General features: G+C 34.7%; 1 long non-coding RNA gene across 1 annotated transcript in view; it reads left to right on the forward strand.

Moving 5' to 3' along the window:
• The first annotated feature begins 1,176 nt into the window (after nt 1-1,176).
• LOC143246700 (uncharacterized) overlaps nt 1,177-23,834 on the forward strand; it is a 33,595-nt gene continuing 10,937 nt past the window's right edge. Inside the window, exons 1-2 of the long non-coding RNA XR_013026099.1 lie at nt 1,177-1,342; nt 8,702-8,794. This is a non-coding gene — a long non-coding RNA (uncharacterized LOC143246700). The remainder of the gene's footprint in view (nt 1,343-8,701; nt 8,795-23,834) is intronic.

Below are 23,834 nucleotides of genomic sequence, written 5' to 3' on the forward strand. Positions count from 1 at the left end.
TCTTCAGCTACCAATAACCAACCTCGACTTCTTACCTTTCTTCAGCTACCAATAACCAACCTCGACTTCTTACCTTTCTTCAGTTAGCAATAACCAACCTTACCTTTCTTACCTTTTTTCAGATACCAATAACCAACCTCGACTTCTTACCTTTCTTCAGTTAGCAATTACCAACCTCGACTTCTTACCTTTCTTCAGCTACCAATAACCAACCTTACCTTTCTTACCTTTCTTCAGCTACCAATAACCAACCTCGACTTCTTACCTTTCTTCAGCTACCAATAACCAACCTTACCTTTCTTACCTTTCTTCAGCTACCAATAACCAACCTTACCTTTCTTACCTTGGTTAGGTACAAACTTCATAGCTACTAATATATTGTAACAGCTTCTCTGTACTATGTCAACAACCAATACCTGTGGTAACATAAGTATGTATTTCGTCTCTCTTCCAATCATACTGATATATATTGGTAACATCCATCGTTTGTTTTGTCTTGGTTGCAATCAACGTGAAGCTGAAACAATAAAGGTTAGTAGAGCGTTGTACGTCATGCCATAAAAATTGGTGTCACGTTGTGTTTGATGCCTTAAAGATCAGTGTCACCTTGTGTGTCATGCCATAAAGATTAGTGTCCGTCTTATTTCATGCAATAGAGATTACTGTCTTAAACCTTTAAAAAGTCGAAGGTTCGTATAGTGTTGTTTTCATAACCACAAATATAACGTTCGTTGAAAAAGTCAGGACCAATATGTTACTTTGTTCTTAACGGTTATTATCCACTTAGTTCATATATTAAGGGCTGTTATATTAACTTAGAATTTCCAGCGATGAAGTCATGTCGTCTACTTGATATGTCAATAACACGATGTTTTACAAGACGAGGAACTATTAAGAAGAAATACCAGTTCACGTTCCGACTTCGACAACTTTCACGCGCTGCGGTGTGACGTCAGGTTGAATCCTTCTGATTTCCCGGATTCGGGTCAGGGAAAATGTAGATAACGAAACCAAAATGAGTGTAAAACACGTGTTATTGTACCGTGCATGAGAAAACCAATCAGGAGCTCGATTTTATCCACGATAACAAAATGCGAACCAAACCGAGGACAGTTTTTAGGCACAAAAACCAGTTGTGTAACATGTGCAAAGTTTCCGTATTGTAAACAAGAAAAACATTGTTCTGGTTATTTTCGTTTTCCTGTTTGTGGTTAATTGCAGTGTTAAAAGGTTAATCATTACACGCACGGACAGACAAAATTAATAATTTATCAAATGTGACCACACGTTGACGTGGAAAACAATCCATATCCAGTTATATTTCTGACTCTTCACATGAGGGGTAATGTATGAAGTATTTCATCAATTTCATGGGTTAATTACTTTGTATTTCATTGGATTTTTATTTGAAATACGATGCGTAAAACGATCATTAGATTATTTCTATTCCATTGGATTCAGATTGAAGATTGAAGAAAAAAATGTAATTATCTACTTCTGTCTGGAGTAAGGACGACATTTGTATCTTCCAGGATATCGAATGTTTGTTGTAACGCAAGCTGTTATTTAAAACTAACTTTCTTTACACATTAACTAAATATCAACAAGTCAGGTAAAACTAACTTACTTTATACAATAATTAAATATCAAAAATAAGTCAGGTAAAACTAACTTACTTTATACAATAATTAAATATCAAAAATAAGTCAGGTAAAGCTAACTTACTTTATAAAATAATTAAATATCAACAATAAGTCAGGTAAAACTAACTTACTTTATACATTAATTAAATGTCAACAATAAGTCAGGTAAAACTAACTTACTTTATAGAATAATTAAATATCAAAAATAAGTTAGGTAAAGCTAACTTACTTTATAAAATAATTAAATATCAACAATAAGTCAGGTAAAACTAACTTACTTTATACAATAATTGAATATCAAAAATAAGTCAGGTAAAACTAACTTACTTTATACATTAATTAAATGTCAACAATAAGTCAGGTAAAACTAACTTACTTTATACATTAATTAAATGTCAACAATAAGTCAGGTAAAACTAACTTACTTTATACAATAATTAAATATCAACAATAAGTCAGGTAAAACTAACTTACTTTATACAATAATTGAATATCAAAAAATAAGTCAGGTAAAACTAACTTACTTTATACATTAATTAAATGTCAACAATAAGTCAGGTAAAACTAACTTACTTTATACATTAATTAAATGTCAACAATAAGTCAGGTAAAACTAACTTACTTTATACAATAATTAAATATCAAAAATAAGTCAGGTAAAACTAACTTACTTTATACAATAATTAAATATCAAAAATAAGTCAGGTAAAACTAACTTACTTTATACAATATCTGTGCTAGCCGTCCCTAATTTAGCAGTGTAAGACTAGAGGGAATGCAGCTAGTCATCATCACCCACCGCCAACTCTTGGGCTACTCTTTTACCAACGAATAGTGGGATTTACTGTTACATTATAACGCCCCCACGGCTAGGAGGGCGAGCATGTTTGGCGCGACGGAGATGCGAACTCGCGACCCTCAGATTACGAGTCACACGTTTCAACACGCTTGGCCATGCCGAGCCATATTTCATTGTTGTCGAACGTTTTGTCAGAACATGGTATTCTTTTAATGTTGTTGACGAAAGGTTAAACATAATGAAAAATACTAAAGAAGTGATGTGAAATCAGTCTATTAACGGAAGATTTCTTAAAACTTCATATATACAGAAAACACTGAATGTACACAATAAAGAAATAGTTTGTTAGTATAAAAAACAAGACCTTATCGACAACTTGTCTCCTCGAATCAAAGAACGTGTAAATAAAAATGTTAGTCAGCTTCTAGGTAGACAATACAAAATGTTGACTAGATTCATCAGCCAATAGGAAGACAACACAAAATGTTGACTAGATTCTTCAGCCACTAGAAGGACAATACGAAAAATGTTGACTAGGTTCGTCAGCCTCTTGGAAGACAATACAAAATGTTGACTAGATTCATCAGCCAATAGGAAGACAACACAAAATGTTGACTAGATTCTTCAGCCACTAGAAGGACAATACAAAAAATGTTGACTAGGTTCGTCAGCCTCTTGGAAGACAATACAAAATGTTGACAAGATTCATCAGCCACTAGAAGGACAATACAAAAATGTTTACTAGGAAAACAACACAAAATGTTGACTAGATTCATCAGCCACTAGAAGGACAATACAAAAAATGTTTACTAGGAAAACAACACAAAATGTTGACTAGATTCATCAGCCACTAGAAGGACAATACAAAAAATGTTTACTAGGTTCGTCAGCCTCTTGGAAGACAACACAAAATGTTGACTAGATTCATCAGCCACTAGAAGGACAATACAAAAATGTTTACTAGAAGAACAATACAAAAAATGTTTACTAGGTTCGTCAGCCTCTTGGAAGACAATACAAAATGTTGACTAGATTCATCAGCCACTAGAAGGACAATACAAAAATGTTTACTAGGAAAACAACACAAAATGTTGACTAGATTCATCAGCCACTAGAAGGACAATACAAAAAATGTTTACTAGGTTCGTCAGCCTCTTGGAAGACAATACAAAATGTTGACAAGATTCATCAGCCACTAGAAGGACAATACAAAAATGTTTACTAGGAAAACAATACAAAATGTTGACTAGGTTCGTCAGCCTCTTGGAAGACAACACAAAATGTTGAATAGATTCATCAGCCACTAGAAGGACAATACAAAAATGTTTACTAGGAAACCAATACAAAATGTTGACTAGATTCATCAGCCACGAGAAGAACAATACAAAAAAATGTTTACTAGGTTCGTCAGTCTCTTGGAAGACAACACAAAATGTTGAATAGATTCATCAGCCACTAGAAGGACAATACAAAAATGTTTACTAGGAAACAAATACAAAATGTTGACTAGATTCATCAGCCACGAGAAGAACAATACAAAAAATGTTTACTAGGTTCGTCAGCCTCTAGGAAGACAATACAAAATGTTGACAAGTTTCATTGGCCACAGGAAGACAATACAAAAAATTTTAGTTGGTTCGTCAGCCACAAGGAGGACAATAAAAAAAAATGTTGTCCAAGTTCGTCAGCCATGAAGAGGGCAATACAATAATTACAGAGTTAAAATAGAAATGGTGTAATGTTCTTTCTTATAGGATCTTTAAAAGTTTACAGTATCGTCTCGTCTGTTGACGTCATCTATTTGAGTGTTAAATAAGAGGGTGTAAAGATATAATGTTTTCTTTTAGTGAAAACTGATGCACTGCTACACTTCGTGACGCAAGCAGCTTTTTGAACACTAATTGGTTGCTTACAGAACGTCATAATTGAAACCAGTTTGAATATTAATTTTAACATAGAAATAGCTAAAGATTTTTTTTCTATGTGACCAAAAATATAGAATAATGATAAGACACCATAGATTAAATGAAATAGTCACTGAAAAATAAGAGAAAAAACATCTTTATAATTATAGAAATTTAATCTGGAATATTTTCAAGTTGGGTTGTTTTGAACAAGGTCGTGTGACTCAGACTGTAGGTGATGCCTCATTTTAAATATATGAACAAATAAGTTATTAAATGAAGGCTACAGGAAAAAATTTAACGAAAGAATATAAAAATTGTAATCTTAGATTGTCGCAAGTTTTAATTACATCCACATATTTGTATGATGTTAGTCATGAGGTTGCATAGTGTGCTCACCGCAGAGTTCGAATCCCAAATTTTAGAGTTAGAAGAGTTTAACACTAAAAAATTGAACGCCGTGTATTATAAAACCATTAGATGAGATAACAGCTTACTAATACATATGTTTATTATACAGACCTCATAGAAATTATAACTTGTAAACATAAGTTTTTTGTCATTCTGAATTACAACTTGTAAAGATACGTTTCGTTATTCTAAATTACAACTTGTAAACATAAGTTTTTTGTCATTCTGAATTACAACTTGTAAAGATACGTTTCGTTATTCTAAATTACAACTTGTAAACATAAGTTTTTTGTCATTCTGAATTACAACTTGTAAAGATGAGTTCCGTCATTCTAAATTACAACTTGTAAAAATACGTTTTCGTCATTTTAAATTACAACTTGTAAAGATGAGTTTCGTCATTCTGAATTACAACTTGTAAAGATAAGTTTCGTCATTCTAAATTACAACTTGTAAAGATAAGTTTTCGACATTCTGAATTACAACTTGTAAAGATAAGTTTTCGTCATTTTAAATTACAACTTGTAAAGATGAGTTTCGTCATTCTAAATTACAACTTGTAAAGATAAGTTTTCGTCATTTTAAATTACAACTTGTAAAGATAAGCTTTCGTCATTCCGAATTACAACTTGTAAAGATAAGTTTTCGTCATTTTAAATTACAACTTGTAAAGATAAGTTTTCGTCATTTTAAATTACAACTTGTAAAGATGAGTTTTCGTCATTTTAAATTACAACTTGTAAAGATGAGTTTCGTCATTCTGAATTACAACTTGTAAAGATAAGTTTTCGTCATTCTGAATTACAACTTGTAAAGATGAGTTTCGTCATTCTGAATTATAACTTGTAAAGATAAGTTTTCGTCATTTTAAATTACAACTTGTAAAGATGAGTTTCGTCATTCTAAATTACAACTTGTAAAGATAAGTTTTCGACATTCTGAATTACAACTTGTAAAGATAAGTTTTCGTCATTTTAAATTACAACTTGTAAAGATGAGTTTCGTCATTCTAAATTACAACTTGTAAAGATAAGTTTTCGTCATTTTAAATTACAACTTGTAAAGATAAGTTTTCGTCATTTTAAATTACAACTTGTAAAGATGAGTTTCGTCATTCTGAATTACAACTTGTAAAGATAAGTTTTCGACATTCTGAATTACAACTTGTAAAGATAAGTTTTCGTCATTTTAAATTACAACTTGTAAAGATGAGTTTCGTCATTCTAAATTACAACTTGTAAAGATAAGTTTTCGTCATTTTAAATTACAACTTGTAAAGATGAGTTTCGTCATTCTGAATTACAACTTGTAAAGATAAGTTTTCGTCATTTTAAATTACAACTTGTAAAGATGAGTTTCGTCATTCTAAATTACAACTTGTAAAGATAAGTTTTCGTCATTTTAAATTACAACTTGTAAAGATGAGTTTCGTCATTCTGAATTACAACTTGTAAAGATAAGTTTTCGTCATTTTAAATTACAACTTGTAAAGATGAGTTTCGTCATTCTGAATTATGACTTGTAAAGATGAGTTTCGTCATTCTGAATTATGACTTGTAAAGATAAGTTTTCGTCATTTTTTGTTATTTCTTTCTAATCCTATTAAGAAAGTTTAATTCTATAAGACTAAAAGTAACTAATAAATGTCAGAAAATCAGTTTTTATTTTAACTCAGAAAAAAGCAGGAAAGTTCTTTTTGTTTACCACCTAACGAAACGTTGATATGACAGAACGTGGTGGCAGTAAATCATTGATTGACAGAGTGGGATCTTCACGGTTTGGTCACAACTCAGATGGTGCATACAGATTAGTTTTGTTTCTAAAGTGTGTCCCGTGAATCCCGGCATGTTTCAATGAAACACGAATAACACGTTTTGTTTATCCAAACATCGACTCGTCTTCACTGACGGTTATTTTTAGTTGAGTTCCATTCGGTTCATAAGATAATTAAAATTGAATTATTCTGAATTCTCGGAGGCGCCTGATTGAAGTAATACTGAATAGCTTCGTAGATTCATAACTTAAACATTTATACGCCCAGCTGTTTCTACCTTACTGAAGACTTAACTTCAACGACCAGATTATTGAGTGTGTGTTCTCGTGGTTCGTATGACAGGAATGTGAATCAAAAGGTGTAACCGCTATTACAGTGACTGTCGAATTGCAACATTCGGTCAGACTAGAGTAGCCCAATAGTTGGTGGCGGGTGTTCTTGGTAGCTGCCTTCCCTTCAGCCCCTCAACTCATAACTATAGACGACTCTAGAGTAGCTTTATATTGTATTCTGAAACAAAGCCAAAGTACCATGTTCCACTAAAAAGAGGTTTTGTTTATTTGTTTTGAATTTCACACAAAGCTATACAAGGGCTATCTTCGCTGGTCATCTCTAACTTAGCAGTGAAAGACCAGAAGGAAGGTAGCTAGTCATTGCCACCTACTGCCAACTCTATGGGATTAATCGTATCATTAGAAGGCCCCTAGAACTGAACAGACAAACATGTTTAGTAGGACGGGGATTCGAACCTACGACCCGCATACTGCAAGTCAAGTGCTCTGACTACCTGGCCAACAATGAAAAGAGATCAACTTAATATTATTAATCAAGAGTGGATCAATATTAAATATTTAATTTATTTCTCAGTGATAATGTTTACATGCAAAGATCATTTACCCATATTTCATTTAATACTAACAATGTCATTGTTGGTAACAATATATCTTTAAATATTATACCTCCTATATATTAGAAGACATTTGTTAGCAATGTTATACCTAGGTATCAGATATAAGGTGTTTACTGCAATTCAAAACCAACATATTACGTATGTATTTTGCCATCACCCATGAAGATAAGACGTCTACGTCTTGTCGGTGTACGAAGGTCTTTAAATGTGATATTTGTATTTGCTCGTTTGTTCGAATTTCGTGCAAAGCTACTTGAGGACTAACCGACCTTAATTCAGAAGTTATGAACAAGGGGAGCATTAGTCACCCCCATCAGCTTGAAGTTATGAACTAGGGGGGGAGAATTAGTCACCCCCATCAGCTTGAAGTTATGAACTAGGGGGGGGAAGAATTAGTCACCCCCATCAGCTTTCAACTGTCTGTTGAGGGTGTTCATTGACGGTGATTCATACCCACAGATTGCGAGTCAAGTACCCTGACCACCAGTCCATGCCAGGGCCCTCCATAAACGGAACAACTTTCTTTTCTGAGAGATAAATGTAAGTCTGATTCCTGCAATAAGCATGCTTCCAGCTATAAATAAATTCATTCGTTAACAGAACTAAAGTTTAATCCTACAAGGAACGATCGATTTACTCTTAAACACCAGCGTATTTCTTATAGATTCTTACTTTAACTAAACGAAACGGGCTAGTGGCGCAACGGATAACGGATTTGACTACAGATCAGAAGATTCGAGGTTCGAATTGTGGCTGGCTGGATTAAATTATTCAATTTTGGCCTGGCTTGACCAGATGGTTAAGGCACTCAACTCGTAATCTGAGGGTCGCGGTTCGAATCCCTGTCATACGAATCATGTTCGTCCTTTTAGCTGTGGGGGCGTTATAAAGTGACTAACAATCTCACTATTCATTGGTTAAAAAAGTAGCCCAAGATTTGGCGGCGAGTGGTGAAGACTAGCTGCCTTTCCTCTTGTCTTACACTGCTAAATTAGGGACGTCTAGCGCAGATAATCCTCGTGTAGCTTTGCGCGAAATTAAAAAAAAACAACAAAATTTAAGTAAACTCCGTTTGGTTTCTTTACTACACTAAAACGTAGATCCGAGGATAAAACCATTTCGTGTACGTTGGTAATTATTAACCGAAACCTCGTGTTCTGTGATTACCCCCTACGTTTTGGTTAACTGTAAAGTTTAATTTATTATTTTTTTAGTGTGTAGACAATTCTCGATAAGGCTGACACTTTTATTGTATTACAGAAAAACCACGACGTCTTGATTCACAAAGGATTTTTATTCTGCGAAAAATTCGCGACACTATTGAATTCTGAACGTTCGGCTTCATAGGGAAACGTAAGTTGAATGGTTTTCTCAGTAATTTAATAGTATTTACTCCTACGGTTCCTAATAATCTGAAAATAAGTAAGGATATATAAGATATTTTTAAGATAATGTTACAATAATTATATTATATTACATCTAGCTGTAGAAATATTAACATTCTAAAATATTATTAACGACTTGTAGCACTACAAAACAATAAACATGTTCATAGGGTGGTGTCATTTCCTTGCTGAATGACGTAATATACAACGACGCTTCTGGAAAAAAATACATCCTTGAGTTCCGAGTTAGATTAAAAAAACACCAAAAAAAACATGTTTGTACAGTTATTATAACAACCTCTTTGTTAGTCGAAAATAGATTAAAATAAGATATAGCGTGATAAGAGCTATCTTTATCGTTACGAAAAGAAAGGTTTTCCATGATTAAAAACTACGATTCTTAAGTGGTCACCATACTCATGACGTCACGCGTATATATTACGTACGATAGTGACGTATTTGAATGAGATTTGGCCAGATTAATGTCATAAGGATAAAACGCTATTTAAACAAAGTTGTCATTGTTATTATTACATAAAACATTGTTGTACTGCTGTGATCAGGTTTGTAAATTGTCACGTGCTATGAAATAAATAAAGATAAAGAAAAACTAAACTTACCAACTTAATAATAACTCTTTCCCAGTATAAATGCTGTGTATGTCGTATCTTGGTATTTACGGAAGGCCTCGTCGGCATTGAATAATGTAATAAATGTCATATCGTTGACATATTAATAAGATTATCTCCTTGTTTTTACTTCCATTTAAATTTATTAATAAAATAAATTACGTGCGAGACTTATCATAAAGCGACTGATGCTATACATATGTGGGAATAACCAAGGTACTCAGTCGACATAACACAAACAATCACACTAATAAAATCAACAGTGACAAAAGTTCTACTTAAAAAGATGATTGCCACCAACTTTCATTTGTTTCTCTATCCAACAAAGAGACTAAGAGACTAAACCATAAAGTGACCAACCCACCAATTTGTTTCTCTATCCAACAAACCATCACTAAGATACCAAACCAGAAAGTGACCAACCCACCAATTTGTTTCTCTATCCAACAAACTATCACTAAGATGCCAAACCAGAAAGTGACCAACCCACCAATTTGTTTCTATATCCAACAAATCATCACTAAGATGCCAAACCATAAAGTGACCAACCCACCAATTTGTTTCTCTATCCAACAAACCATCACTAAGATGCTAAACCAGAAAGTGACCAACCCACCAATTTGTTTCTCTATCCAACAAACCATCACTAAGATGCTAAACCAGAAATTGACCAACCCACCAATTTCTTTCTCTATCCAACAAACCATCACTAAGATACCACACCAGAAAGTGACCAACCCACCAATTTCTTTCTCTATCCAACAAACCATAACTAAGATACCAAACCAGAATGTGACCAACCCACCAATTTCTTTCTCTATCCAACAAACCATCACTAAAATACCAAACCATAAAGTGACCAACCCACCAATTTTTTTCTCTATCCAACAAACCATCACTAAGATGCCAAACCAGAATGTGACCAACCCACCTTTGTTCATCTTTCTTCTTGTTTCAATCGAGACAACTTTACAACAAACTTATCACTAACGTAAGTTTAAACCTTAATCAACTCGATGTCTTTCTGGGCAGTGCACGGTGTAATCGCTTACTCGTAATAACCAGTAGTAATATTTTTAAAACATAATTCTAGTGTAAACAATGTCATTATCACGGTATGTGGTTAGGTTTTTTTAAAAGAAATGTAGAGTTCCTTTAAAAAAAAAAAACTTAAGTACATGTTACATGAAAACTACTCAATGCTTTGTACACTATACAATCGGTATCTTTAGGGAGCCATTCCCTATATATTGTATGAAGTGAAGGAGTGAAAAAGGTAATACACATAATATTAAATTTTATTACGTACCTTCATAGAATGCATTAATTTTCAATTAGAGGTTAAATTTTCACAAAACGAGTAATAGAAAACATTTTGTAAATATAAAATAATTCAGGGATTGCAGTGACGAAAAGAATGCAAAGAAGAACAAAGATGTGACCGATTCGTTGGAATTAAGCACAAAGTTTGCACTATGGGCTATCTGTGCTTTGCTCACAACGGGTATCGAAACTCGGTTTCTAGCAGTGTGAGTCCGTAGGCATACTATTGTGTTACTGGAGGGGCAATACACCTATACCTAGATCATCCTTACATGACTCTCAATATTAAAATTTAATGTTACACTATAAAAGGCACAAGAATAAAATGGTTATGAAGTCGGTGAATTCAACCGATCTGGTAACGTGTCTGTAATAATCGAAACATGATTTTTAGTTAACTTGGTTTTTCTCATACGTAGGTCCTTGGCTCTTAGTTTCACTACATCGATGCCGACCCAGGAATGTAGTCAGAATACTGAAGACAAACATACATTTTAAAGTTTTGAAGTTTAGCATTAAATTTCAATATTGAAAGTCAAGTAGAAATAACCTACGTGTGCCTTTATCACCCCAATATTCTTAATTGTATTTTTGTCACTGTCTTCCTTATATTATTTTATGTTTACAAAATGTCTTATTACTTGTTATATTTTGGTAAATTATTTGAATTGGTGTTGTGAGCTGGTGCTGTATAGTTATAGTGGGGTGAGCTGGTACTAGATAGTTAGTGTGGTGAACTGGGGCTTGATAGTTACAGTGGGGTGAGCTGGTACTAGGTAGTTAGTGTGGTGAACTGGGGCTTGATAGTTACAGTGGGGTGAGCTGGTACTAGGTAGTTAGTGCGGTGAGCTGGGGCTTGATAGTTACAGTGGGGTGAACTGGTACTAGATAGTTAGTGCGGTGAGCTGGGGCTTGATAGTTACAGTGGGGTGAGCTGGTACTAGATAGTTAGTGTGGTGAGCTGGGGCTTGACAGTTACAGTGGAGTGAGCTGGAACTAGATAGTTACAGTGGGGTGAGCTGGTACTAGATAGTTAGTGTGGTGAGCTGGGGCTTGACAGTTACAGTGGAGTGAGCTGGAACTAGATAGTTACAGTGGGGTGAGCTGGTACTAGATAGTTAGTGTGGTGAGCTGGTACTAGATAGTTAGTGTGGTGAGCTGGGACTTGACAGTTACAGTGGAGTGAGCTGGAACTAGATAGTTACAGTGGGGTGAGCTGGTACTAGATAGTTAGTGTGGTGAGCTGGTACTAGATAGTTAATGTGGTGAGCTGGGGCTGGATAGTTACAGTGTGATAAGTTGGTGTTGGATATAAACAGAATAAATTCAGTGTGTGTGTTTTTACAACTGGCAGTGTGTGTGTTTTACAACTGGCTGTGTGTGTTTTTACAACTGGCTGTGTGTGTGTTTTTACAACTGGCTGTGTGTGTGTTTTACAACTAGCTGTGTGTGTTTTTACAACTGGCTGTGTGTGTGTTTTTACAACTGGCTGTGTGTGTGTTTTCACAACTGGCTGATGTCGTAAGTGAAATCTTTATCAACCACATTTGTCTTTAGAGTTGACTTTACTTCAAGTGTGAATTTCAATCATGAACAATATTTGTATCTGGGAACTATAACACTATGTAACACAAATGTTGTTCCTGGATGGTATGTGTTGTTTCTTAATTACTTATGTTGTAAAAGTACAGAAAATGGCCATTATTCCCTTCAAACTTTACTTTTGTGACCTGGATAATGAAATTTAGAAATTAATCTATTTTATATGTAAAAACGGACAAATTTGCACATTTTCATTTACATAAGGTCTGAATAAAACAACATATGAATCAAGATTTACATATTTTCATACTAAACTTATACAAAGATGTTTAGAAGTGAGTAGTTTTTCGAGATTTGCGGCTGCAATGTAAATCACTTTCACGTATCAGTCCCCAAATATAGTCTTCCATCATGTTTTCGTCATACGCTCCTTGGTAGCGACATTCAAAGTCCAGTATATCTCGGTGGAAGCGCTCACCTTGCTACTCTCAGTATGCTTCCATGTTCTCCATGAATTTATCAAGATGAGCGTCAAGGACATGGACTTTCAGGGACATCCTGCAACCCATTTTGCCGAAGTTCTTTACCAGAACCTCAACCAGTTCCACAAAATTTTCTGCCTTGTGATTGCCCAAAAAGCTCCGAATTACTGTGACAAAGCTGCCCCAAGCTTTTTTTTCCTTTCTATTGAACTTTTTGGGGAATTTTTTCACTCCAGAATCTTCTTTATTTGTGATCCAATGATGACACCAACTTTGACCTTTGCCTAAGACTCCTTACCAAGTGCTCTGACAAATTCGTTCATAAAACCCAATTTTATTTGCAATAGTGGGAACAACACCTTCTGGAGGTCCACTGGTGGCTCACACTTGACATTGTGTCTCCCCACAGAGAACTCGGTCCATTGTGGCCAGTGCTTCCTGTTGTAATGCGCTGTGATGTCCCTGTTGTCCCATAGGCAAAGACAACGGTGAAACTTGGCAAAGCCTCCTTGGAGACCCATCAGAAATGTCAACATTTTGAAGTTTCCGATAACCTCCCAGCCATACTCATCATACTTCAAGACTTCTAGCAAGGTCTTGATGCTGTTGTATTCCTCTTTGAGGTGCACCGAATAAGCCAGGTATAGAGACGGATACTTATTCCCGTTATGGAACACCACATCTTTGAGGATTCTGGATGAGCTATCAATGAAGAGGCGTCACTCATTCGGGTTACAGGCAATTCCAGTTGCTTCGCACAGACCGATACAATGTGGTAGAAGCAAAGCCCACCTTGACGAGTGAAGAAGCTTGAAAAATGTTGGTGACGTTTCCTCTGACTTGTGACTTTCACACTTTTATCTAACAAATCCTACTCCTTGAGCCTAGATGTCAAAAGTTCGGCATTCGACTTTGTTACACCAGGGTTTGTCTTGATCCATAACAGGTATGCTGAAATATGCCTTGTAAGCTTCACACATTTTAGCAGATGTTGTCACAAGGTACTTTTTCGCTCTTGTCTTGATAAATTGGCCACATACATAACAGAATATGCCTGGAGAATCCTTGCAGCTTCTTGATGCCATCTCTGGTAAAATCAGATAGGTCTATGCGTTCACTTAGGCAGCTAGAACTAAACTGAAATGGTGAGTGGTGAGCCTCTGTGTATATATTACTTTGGAAAGTTCTAGAAAATTCCTGTAAGTTCGAGAAAATTATCTATCAACTGAATCTACCTGGAATGTTTTGGAAAATGGGTAAATTTAAAAATTTAATTACTTAGGTCACAAAAGCAAAGTGTGAAGACAAAAAATAGGTATTTTCCGTTTACTTTAGGCATAAGCAATTGGGAAATAAAACTTTCTGCTCAGGAACAAGAAAAAGTGGAAAGTTTCAGTGATGTCGAGAAAACCCACTTGGAGAGAAAAATATATATGTAAAAATTTTGTTACATAGTGTTATAACAGAGAACTCTTACAACAAACCTAATTGTACTTTTATTCGGAACTATTGTAACAGAGAACCTTTACGACAAACCTTATTACATTTGTATTCGGGAAGTATTATAACAGAGAACCCTTACAACAAACCTTATTACATTTGTATTCGGGAAGTATTATAACAAAGAACCCTTACAACAAACCTTATTATACTTTTATCCGGGAACTATTGTAACGGGGAACCTTTACGACAAACCTTATTACATTTGTATTCGGGAAGTATTATAACAAAGAACCCTTACAACAAACCTTATTATACTTTTATCCGGGAACTATTGTAACGGAGAACCTTTACGACAAACCTTATTACATTTGTATTCGGGAAGTATTATAACAAAGAACCCTTACGACAAACCTTATTACATTTGTATTCGGGAAGTATTATAACAAAGAACCCTTACGACAAACCTTATTATACTTTTATCCGGGAACTATTGTAACGGAGAACCTTTACGACAAACCTTATTACATTTGTATTCGGGAAGTATTATAACAAAGAACCCTTACAACAAACCTTATTATACTTTTATCCGGGAACTATTGTAACGGAGAACCTTTACGACAAACCTTATTACATTTGTATTCGCGAAGTATTATAACAGAGAACCCTTACGACAAACCTTATTACATTTGTATTCGGGAAGTATTATAACAAAGAACCCTTACAACAAACCTTATTATACTTTTATCCGGGAACTATTGTAACGGAGAACCTTTACGACAAACCTTATTACATTTGTATTCGGGAACTATTATAACAAAGAACCCTTACAACAAACCTTATTATACTTTTATCCGGGAACTATTGTAACGGAGAACCTTTACGACAAACCTTATTACATTTGTATTCGGGAAGTATTATAACAAAGAACCCTTACAACAAACCTTATTATACTTTTATCCGGGAACTATTGTAACGGAGAACCTTTACGACAAACCTTATTACATTTGTATTCGGGAAGTATTATAACAAAGAACCCTTACAACAAACCTTATTATACTTTTATCCGGGAACTATTGTTACAAGTAACCTGTACAACGAACGTAATAATGTTTGTTTCCATAAACTAAGGTTACAGAGAATTCGTAAAGCAAAATTAATTAAAATCTAGAACTTCAACTTTTGAAAGTATTGACGTTAAATACAGATGTAAAGTTTATTGTTTTGAAACTCAGCATCGTCTGGTGGTTAAGAAACTCCACTCGCAATTTGTGGGTTCGAATTCCACTACCAAACACAGTCACCCTTTCAGCTGGCTTCACTGCGAGCCAACAAAAAATCGAAAGCTTATAATATTGAAATACTCACAGTGTGTAGAACACAAATTGTTCAATGTATAGCAGCACTGTGCTTCAAAATAAGGAAACCTTTCTGCCGTGGGAGACGTTATAAAATGACAGTCAATCTCGGTACTTCATTAGAGTACCTTAAGCGTTGGCGGTATGTAATGTTGATAATGGTCCTTCCTTCTAGTTTATTACTTCTAAATTAAAGATAGCCAGCGCAGTTAGTCCCTGAGTAGGTTTGCGAGAAATTTGGAAAAAACAAACAGGATTTTTTTTTTTAAATTAGAATGTAATCACACATAGATGGCGCTGTGATTTGAATGTTCAAAAACCAAAGAGAAAAAATTGTTGGCGTCATGTTTTTTATCACAATAAGCTCTACACCCTGTTTCTACTTAGTGCACATTACGAGGAAAAGCACTTTCCAGTTTCATTGGTTTTGTTTTCGAGCAAGATCGCTTTAAATCTATTCAAAATAAGTCAAGAAACTGCAATGTTTCAAACGTTTTTGTCGCTGAAAAAAAAAATAAAAGTGTGCCTTCAGACGTTTTCATTTTATCTTCTGTTTAAAATTCTCAAATACTCTTAGAGACCTTACTCCAGCTTAGGAAAAACTGCATTAGCGTAGAAGTGTTATTTTGTGAGTTAATAATCCAGCGGCTGATATTATAGAGAGAGAAAAAAACGATAGGCCTGAAAAATGGATCCACGAGACGAAAGCGGTGTGGTTATTTCAGCGTGTGTGTTGAATGAATATATTTGTACAGCGTTAGGTCACGGTCGAGAGGTTGTAAAAACCCCTCTTTCAGGGAACCGCGAAACAAGTGGAATTTTTATGCAGCTCTTCAAAGACACTCCATCTTTGACGTTTGATAGATCGAAAAACGTGGTGTTCGTTGGTATTCTGATAATATCCTGTCGTCTGCTTCCAAAGATACATAGGTAGATAAACAGGTTCGGGAGAGTTTCTAACTTGAACCGGACTACTGCTGCTCAAAGTTGGTTTAGAAACAAAACAAATCGTAACTCTTTTTAAAAGAATAATTATTTATCGGTGAAAGGCGGCAGAAGTTACCTCAGGAAATGTGCTTAAAGTTAGCACACAGTGGATCAGGGAAACATACGGGCTGCATGATACACTCCCTTCGATGATATGATCAGAAGTTAATTAAATGAAATAGGTTTGGTTTCGGTTTTGAATTTAATGTAAAGCTACAACAGGACTATCTGCACCAGCCATCCCTAAGTTAGCAGTGTAAGACGAAAAGGAAGACAGCTGGTTATCACCACCCACCGCCAACTATTGGGTTACTCTATTACCAACGAATAGTGGGATTGACCATCACATTATGACGGCCCCACGGCTGAAAGGGCAAACATGTTTGGTGTGACGGGGATTCAAACCTGCGACCCTCAGATTACGAGTCGAGTGCCTTAACCACCTCGCCATGCCAGGTCTCTTATGTTATAGAATGATGTGGAGTTATTGTTACAACACCTTTCTTTTAATGGAAGTCTTCTAAATGTTGTCTAAAATGAGAGAAAAAGTACTAGAGATTCTTATAATTTAAGGTTTTTAATATATCTTGTAACTTCGTATTTAGTTTCTTTTTAATTTTTTTCTTGATAAACCACCAGCTGAAATATCTCATTCTTCTTGTTTTGTTATTTTTATCAACATTTATTACCGTAACGCCACCTAGTGATAAATTATTACTGTTTTTACTTAGTGAATTATTGCTATAGCATTCTCTCGTAGAATTTTTGGCCTGCTTTATATTGTGAAATGTTTTCTACCAATGGTAGCTGCCTAAATACGATAGACTTACTTTTACGCAATAAAAATTCTGCTTACAGCGCCACATAGTGGTAAAATTACAGAATTGCCATTACTTTAATCAACTAGTCTTCTTATAAACTAGTACACAGAACTTCGATATATGGTTAGTTTGACTTGATTTAGAATCTAATAATGTGTGCCATTTCAAGTTGAAATAATAACTGTCGTCATCCCCGAGATGTGAGATTAAATCCCTTCCAAACACGGCCAATCAGGTTTCTTAAACTTGTCTAATGGATTTCTATTTGTTGTTAAACGCAAAGCTACAAAGTGGGCTATTTGTGCTCTGCCCATCACGGGTATCGTAACACGAAACGTTCACGATAGCATCATACGTTCAAAGACTTACCGCTGAGCGACTGAGGGCTTCATATGATCAAACAAAACTGAAAATGTGAAACTTTTACATCGCTATAAGTGATGAAAATTATTTACGTCCGAATCTCTGTAAACTGCAGATAAACCGATATGTTAAAGTGGATCATAATGAAGGGAATAAAAAAACACCAGCCGTAATTTTCCTTTCAGAGATTCTGCGAAACGTTTAAGAAAAACACTTTGTATGTAACCCTCCTGTCAGTGTTGAAGCGACAACTAATGAAAATGTAAGAAAAGAAGTCTTCTTCTTAATTGCTGTAAACCTTTCTATTAATATTTCTTAAAATCTGAAAAGACATTCTAAGCCTACGCCAACAATAAATAGTTATTGTCGTCCTTGAAACGAACTGTCAACTGCAAAGTTGTGATAACTGAATCTCAGACTCGTTCTTCCCTCCAAGTTGACTTGATGCCTTCAGTTAAAAGATTAAAAGGTATTATAAGCTTCGTGAGAGGTTATTAAAACGTTATGATTTTTATTTACGTGATACATGGGATTTCTAGCTATGTAATGAGGATTATTTTATAGTAGTCAGTAAAGAACACGAGCCTAAACGCTTTTGTAAGCCTAGTGTTGAGATTTTAAATTGGGTTTCTTATAAAAAAAATTGTTGTATTTATAAGTATGACTAGAATTTTAATAACAATAAAAGATCCCAACTCTAAAGTAACGGCAGAAAAACCAATAAGGAATTATGTTACATCTGTTCTCGAGTGGGTTAACCAGGTAAGAAATCACGCCATAGTTGAAAAGTTAGTAATGCGTAGGGGGAAGGGGGGTGAAACACCAGAAAGAAAAGTTTGGATTATTTAGGGAAAGAAACCCAGAAACAAAACTAAACACGACTGATATGAAAATATCAAATATCAGAGCAGAGTAGTTTGAGGGGGACGAGTCCCCTGAAATGCTCTTGCCCCTATCTTTCGTATAGCAAACGCAAGCTAAATTCTGGAATGTCAGGTACTAGTCCCCAAAACCAAATCCACTCACGAATCTTGAACCAGAAACGAAAACAAGAACACAGAACTGTCTTCAGCTCAATAGAATAATTCCTTAGACTGTAAATAAAGTGAAGCAGTAAAGACTGGCCATCCAGGACTTCAACAACAAATAAAAATGGAAAGATCTCAGGAAACACCAAATAACGATAAATTGTTCAAAATCATGCGTGAATAAACTAAAGATGTCAAATACAAGAAAGAATGTAACCACACAAAGTTCTTAAACAAAAAAATATGAAAATAGAAGAATAGATAATTGTAAAGAAAAATAAATTATATTAAGGAAAGCCAGTGACCAGAAACCAAACTCTATTATACCATCTTGTATTAAGGAAAGCCAGTGACCAGAAACCAAACTCTATTATACCATCTTGTATTAAGGAAAGCAAGTGACCAGAAACCAAACTCTATTATACCATCTTGTATAAATGAAAGCCAGTGACCAGAAACCAAACTCTATTGCACCATCTTGTATTAAGGAAAGCAAGTGACCAGAAACCAAACTCTATTATACCATCTTGTATTAAGGAAAGCAAGTGACCAGAAACCAAACTCTATTATACCATCTTGTATAAATGAAAGCCAGTGACCAGAAACCAAACTATATTGCACTATCTTGTATTAAAGAAAGCCACTGACCAGAAACCAAACTCTATTGCACCATCTTGTATTAAGGAAAACCACTGGCCAGAAACCAAACTTTATTGCACCATCTTGTTATCACATATTAATAAAACTAACAACAACAAAAAATGCGCAAAAGGAAATCAGTGACCACATGGATATGAAAACAAAAGGTAATTCTCAATAACCACGACATTTGAAATTCTTTTACGTAGGATTAAAATAAATTAGCGTATGAGAAGTTGGGCTTGGTCAAATACATCAGTAGAAATGGTTTGACGTCCTAAGTCCAAAACTGTAATTAAATATCAAATCCGTCGTCTTCTGAAAGAGTTATAACCTAAACCTTCGTACTTGAAAACAATACAGAGTCATTCTATGAACATTTAAAATCTGTTGTTCAACAAAATGGTGCTGAAGCATTTGAAAAAAAAAATGAGTGTAATCTGGATATACCAGAGTAAATCAGGAGTAACATCAAGACATACCAGAGTAAATCAGGAGTAACATCAAGACATACCAGAGTAAATCAGGAGTAACATCAAGACATACCAGAGTAAATCAGGAGTAACATCAAGACATACTAGAGTAAATCAGGAGTAACATCAAGACATACCAGAGTAAATCAGGAGTAACATCAAGACATACCAGAGTAAATCAGGAGTAACATTAAGACATACCAGAGTAAATAAGGAGTAACATCAAGACATACCAGAGTAAATAAGAAGTAACATCAAGACATACCAGAGTAAATCAGGAGTAACATCAAGACATACCAGAGTAAATCAGGAGTAACATCAAGACATACCAGAGTAAATAAGGAGTAACATTAAGACATACCATAGTAAATAAGAAGTAACTTCAAGACATACCAGAGTAAATCAGGAGTAACATCAAGACAAACCAGAATAAATCAGGAGTAACATTAAGACAAACGAGAGTAAATCAGGAGTAACATCAAGACATACCAGAGTAAATAAGGAGTAACATCAACACATACCAGAGTAAATAAGGAGTAACATCAAGACATACCAGAGTAAATGAGGAGTAACATTAAGACATACCATAGTAAATAAGAAGTAACATCAAGACATACCAGAGTAAATAAGAAGTAACATCAAGACATACCAAAGTAAATCAGTAGTAACATTAAGACATACCATAGTAAATAAGAAGTAACATCAATACATACCAGAGTAAATCAGGAGGAACATTAAGACATACCATAGTAAATAAGAAGTAACATCAAGACATACCAGAGTAAATCAGGAGTAACATTAAGACATACCAGAGTAAATAATGAGTAACATCAAGACATACCAGAGTAAATCAGGAGTAACATCAAGACATATCAGAGTAAATCAGTAGTAACATCAAGACATACCAGAATAAATCAGTAGTAACATCAAGATATACCAGAGTAAATCAGGAGTAACATCAAGACATACCAGAATATATCAGGAGTAACATTAAGACACACCAGAGTAAATCAGGGGTAACATTAAGACATACCAGAGTAAATAAGGAGTAACATCAAGACATACCAGAGTAAATCAGGAGTAACATCAAGACAAACCAGAGTAAATCAGGAGTAACATTAAGACAAACGAGAGTAAATCAGGAGTAACATCAAGACATACCAGAGTAAATAAGGAGTATCATCAAGACATACCAGAGTAAATCAGGAGTAACATTAAGACATACCATAGTAAATAAGAAGTAACATCAAGACATACCAGAGTAAATCAGGAGTAACATCAAGACAAACCAGAATAAATCAGGAGTAACATTAAGACAAACGAGAGTAAATCAGGAGTAACATCAAGACATACCAGAGTAAATAAGGAGTAACATCAAGACATACCAGAGTAAATAATGAGTAACATCAAGACATACCAGAGTAAATCAGGAGTAACATCAAGACATATCAGAGTAAATCAGTAGTAACATCAAGACATACCAGAATAAATCAGTAGTAACATCAAGACAAACCAGAGTAAATCAGGAGTAACATTAAGACAAACGAGAGTAAATCAGGAGTAACATTAAGACATACCATAGTAAATAAGGAGTAACATCAAGACATACCAGAGTAAATCAGGAGTAACATCAAGACATACCAGAGTAAATCAGGAGTAACGTCAAGACATACCAGAATAAATCAGGAGTAACATCAAGACATACCAGAGTAAATAAGGAGTAACATCAAGACATACCAGAGTAAATAAAAAGTAACTTTAAGACATACCAGAGTAAATCAGGAGTAACATTAAGACATACCAGAGTAAATAAGGAGTAACATCAAGACATACCAGAGTAAATAAGAAGTAACATCAAGACATACCAGAGTAAATCAGGAGTAACATCAAGACAAACCAGAGTAAATCAGGAGTAACATTAAGACAAACGAGAGTAAATCAGGAGTAACATCAAGACATACCAGAGTAAATCAGGAGTAACATCAAGACATACCAGAGTAAATAAGGAGTAACATCAAGACATACCAGAGTAAATAATGAGTAACATCAAGACATACCAGAGTAAATCCGGAGTAACATCAAGACATATCAGAGTAAATCAGTAGTAACATCAAGACATACCAGAATAAATCAGTAGTAACATCAAGACAAACCAGAGTAAATCAGGAGTAACATTAAGACAAACGAGAGTAAATCAGGAGTAACATTAAGACATACCAGAGTAAATAAGGAGTAACATCAAGACATACCAGAGTAAATCAGGAGTAACATCAAGACATACCAGAGTAAATCAGGAGTAACGTCAAGACATACCAGAATAAATCAGGAGTAACATCAAGACATACCAGAGTAAATAAGGAGTAACATCAAGACATACCAGAGTAAATAAAAAGTAACTTTAAGACATACCATAGTAAATAAGGAGTAACATCAAGACATACCAGAGTAAATAAGAAGTAACTTTAAGACATACCATAGTAAATAAGGAGTAACATTAAGACATATCATAGTAAATAAGAAGTAACATCAAGACATACCAGAGTAAATAAGAAGTAACATTAAGACACACCAAAGTAAATCAGGAGTAACATTAAGACATACCAGAGTAAATCAGAAGTAACATTAAGACATACCATAGTAAATAAGGAGTAACATCAAGACATACCAAAGTAAATCAGGAGTAACATCAAGACATACCAGAGTAAATCAGGAGTAACATTAAGACATACCAGAGTAAATCAGGAGTAACATTAAGACATACCAGAGTAAATAAGGAGTAACATCAAGACATACCAGCGTAAATCAGGAGTAACATCAAGACATACCAGAGTAAACTATAGTATGAGTAAACCATAAGTATGATACTGGCAGACTGTAGTAAACCATGAGTATGATACTGACAGACTATAGTAAACCATGAGTATGATACTGACAGACTGTAGTAAACCATGAGTATGATACGGACAGACTAGAGTAAACCATGAGTATGATACTGACAGACTATAGTAAACCATGAGTATGATACGGACAGACTATAGTAAAGCATGAGTATGATACTGATAGACTATAGTAAAGCATTGAGTATGATACTGACAGACTATAGTAAACCATGAGTATAATACGGATAGACTATAGTAAACCATGAGTATGATACGGATAGACTATAGTAAAGCATTGAGTATGATACTGACAGACTATAGTAAACCATGAGTATAATACGGATAGACTATAGTAAACCATGAGTATGATACGGATAGACTATAGTAAAGCATTGAGTATGATACTGACAGACTATAGTAAACCATGAGTATAATACGGATAAATTATAGTAAACCATTAGTATGATACTGACAGACTATAGTAAACCATGAGTATGATACTGTCACTCTATAGTAAACCATGAGTATGATACTGACAGACTATAGTAAACCATGAGTATGATACGGACAGACTATAGTAAACCATGAGTATGACACTGACAGACTATAGTAAACCATGCGTATGATACTGACAGACTATAGTAAACCATGAGTATGACACTGACAGACTATAGTAAACCATGAGTATGATACGGACAGACTATGGTAAACCGTGAGTATGATACTGACAGACTATAGTAAACCATGAGTATAATACGGACAGACTATGGTAAACCGTGAGTATGATACGGACAGACTATGGTAAACCGTGAGTATGATACGGACAGACTATAGTAAACCATGAGTATGATACTGTCACTCTATAGTAAACCATGAGTATGATACGGACAGACTAGAGTAAACCATGAGTATGATACTGACAGACTATAGTAAACCATGAGTATGATACGGACAGACTATAGTAAACCATGAGTATGATACTGTCACTCTATAGTAAACCATGAGTATGATACTGACAGACTATAGTAAACCATGAGTATGACA

This window comes from Tachypleus tridentatus, chromosome 3, assembly GCF_004210375.1.
Source record: "Tachypleus tridentatus isolate NWPU-2018 chromosome 3, ASM421037v1, whole genome shotgun sequence".
Classification (NCBI taxonomy): Eukaryota; Metazoa; Arthropoda; class Merostomata; order Xiphosura; family Limulidae; genus Tachypleus; species Tachypleus tridentatus.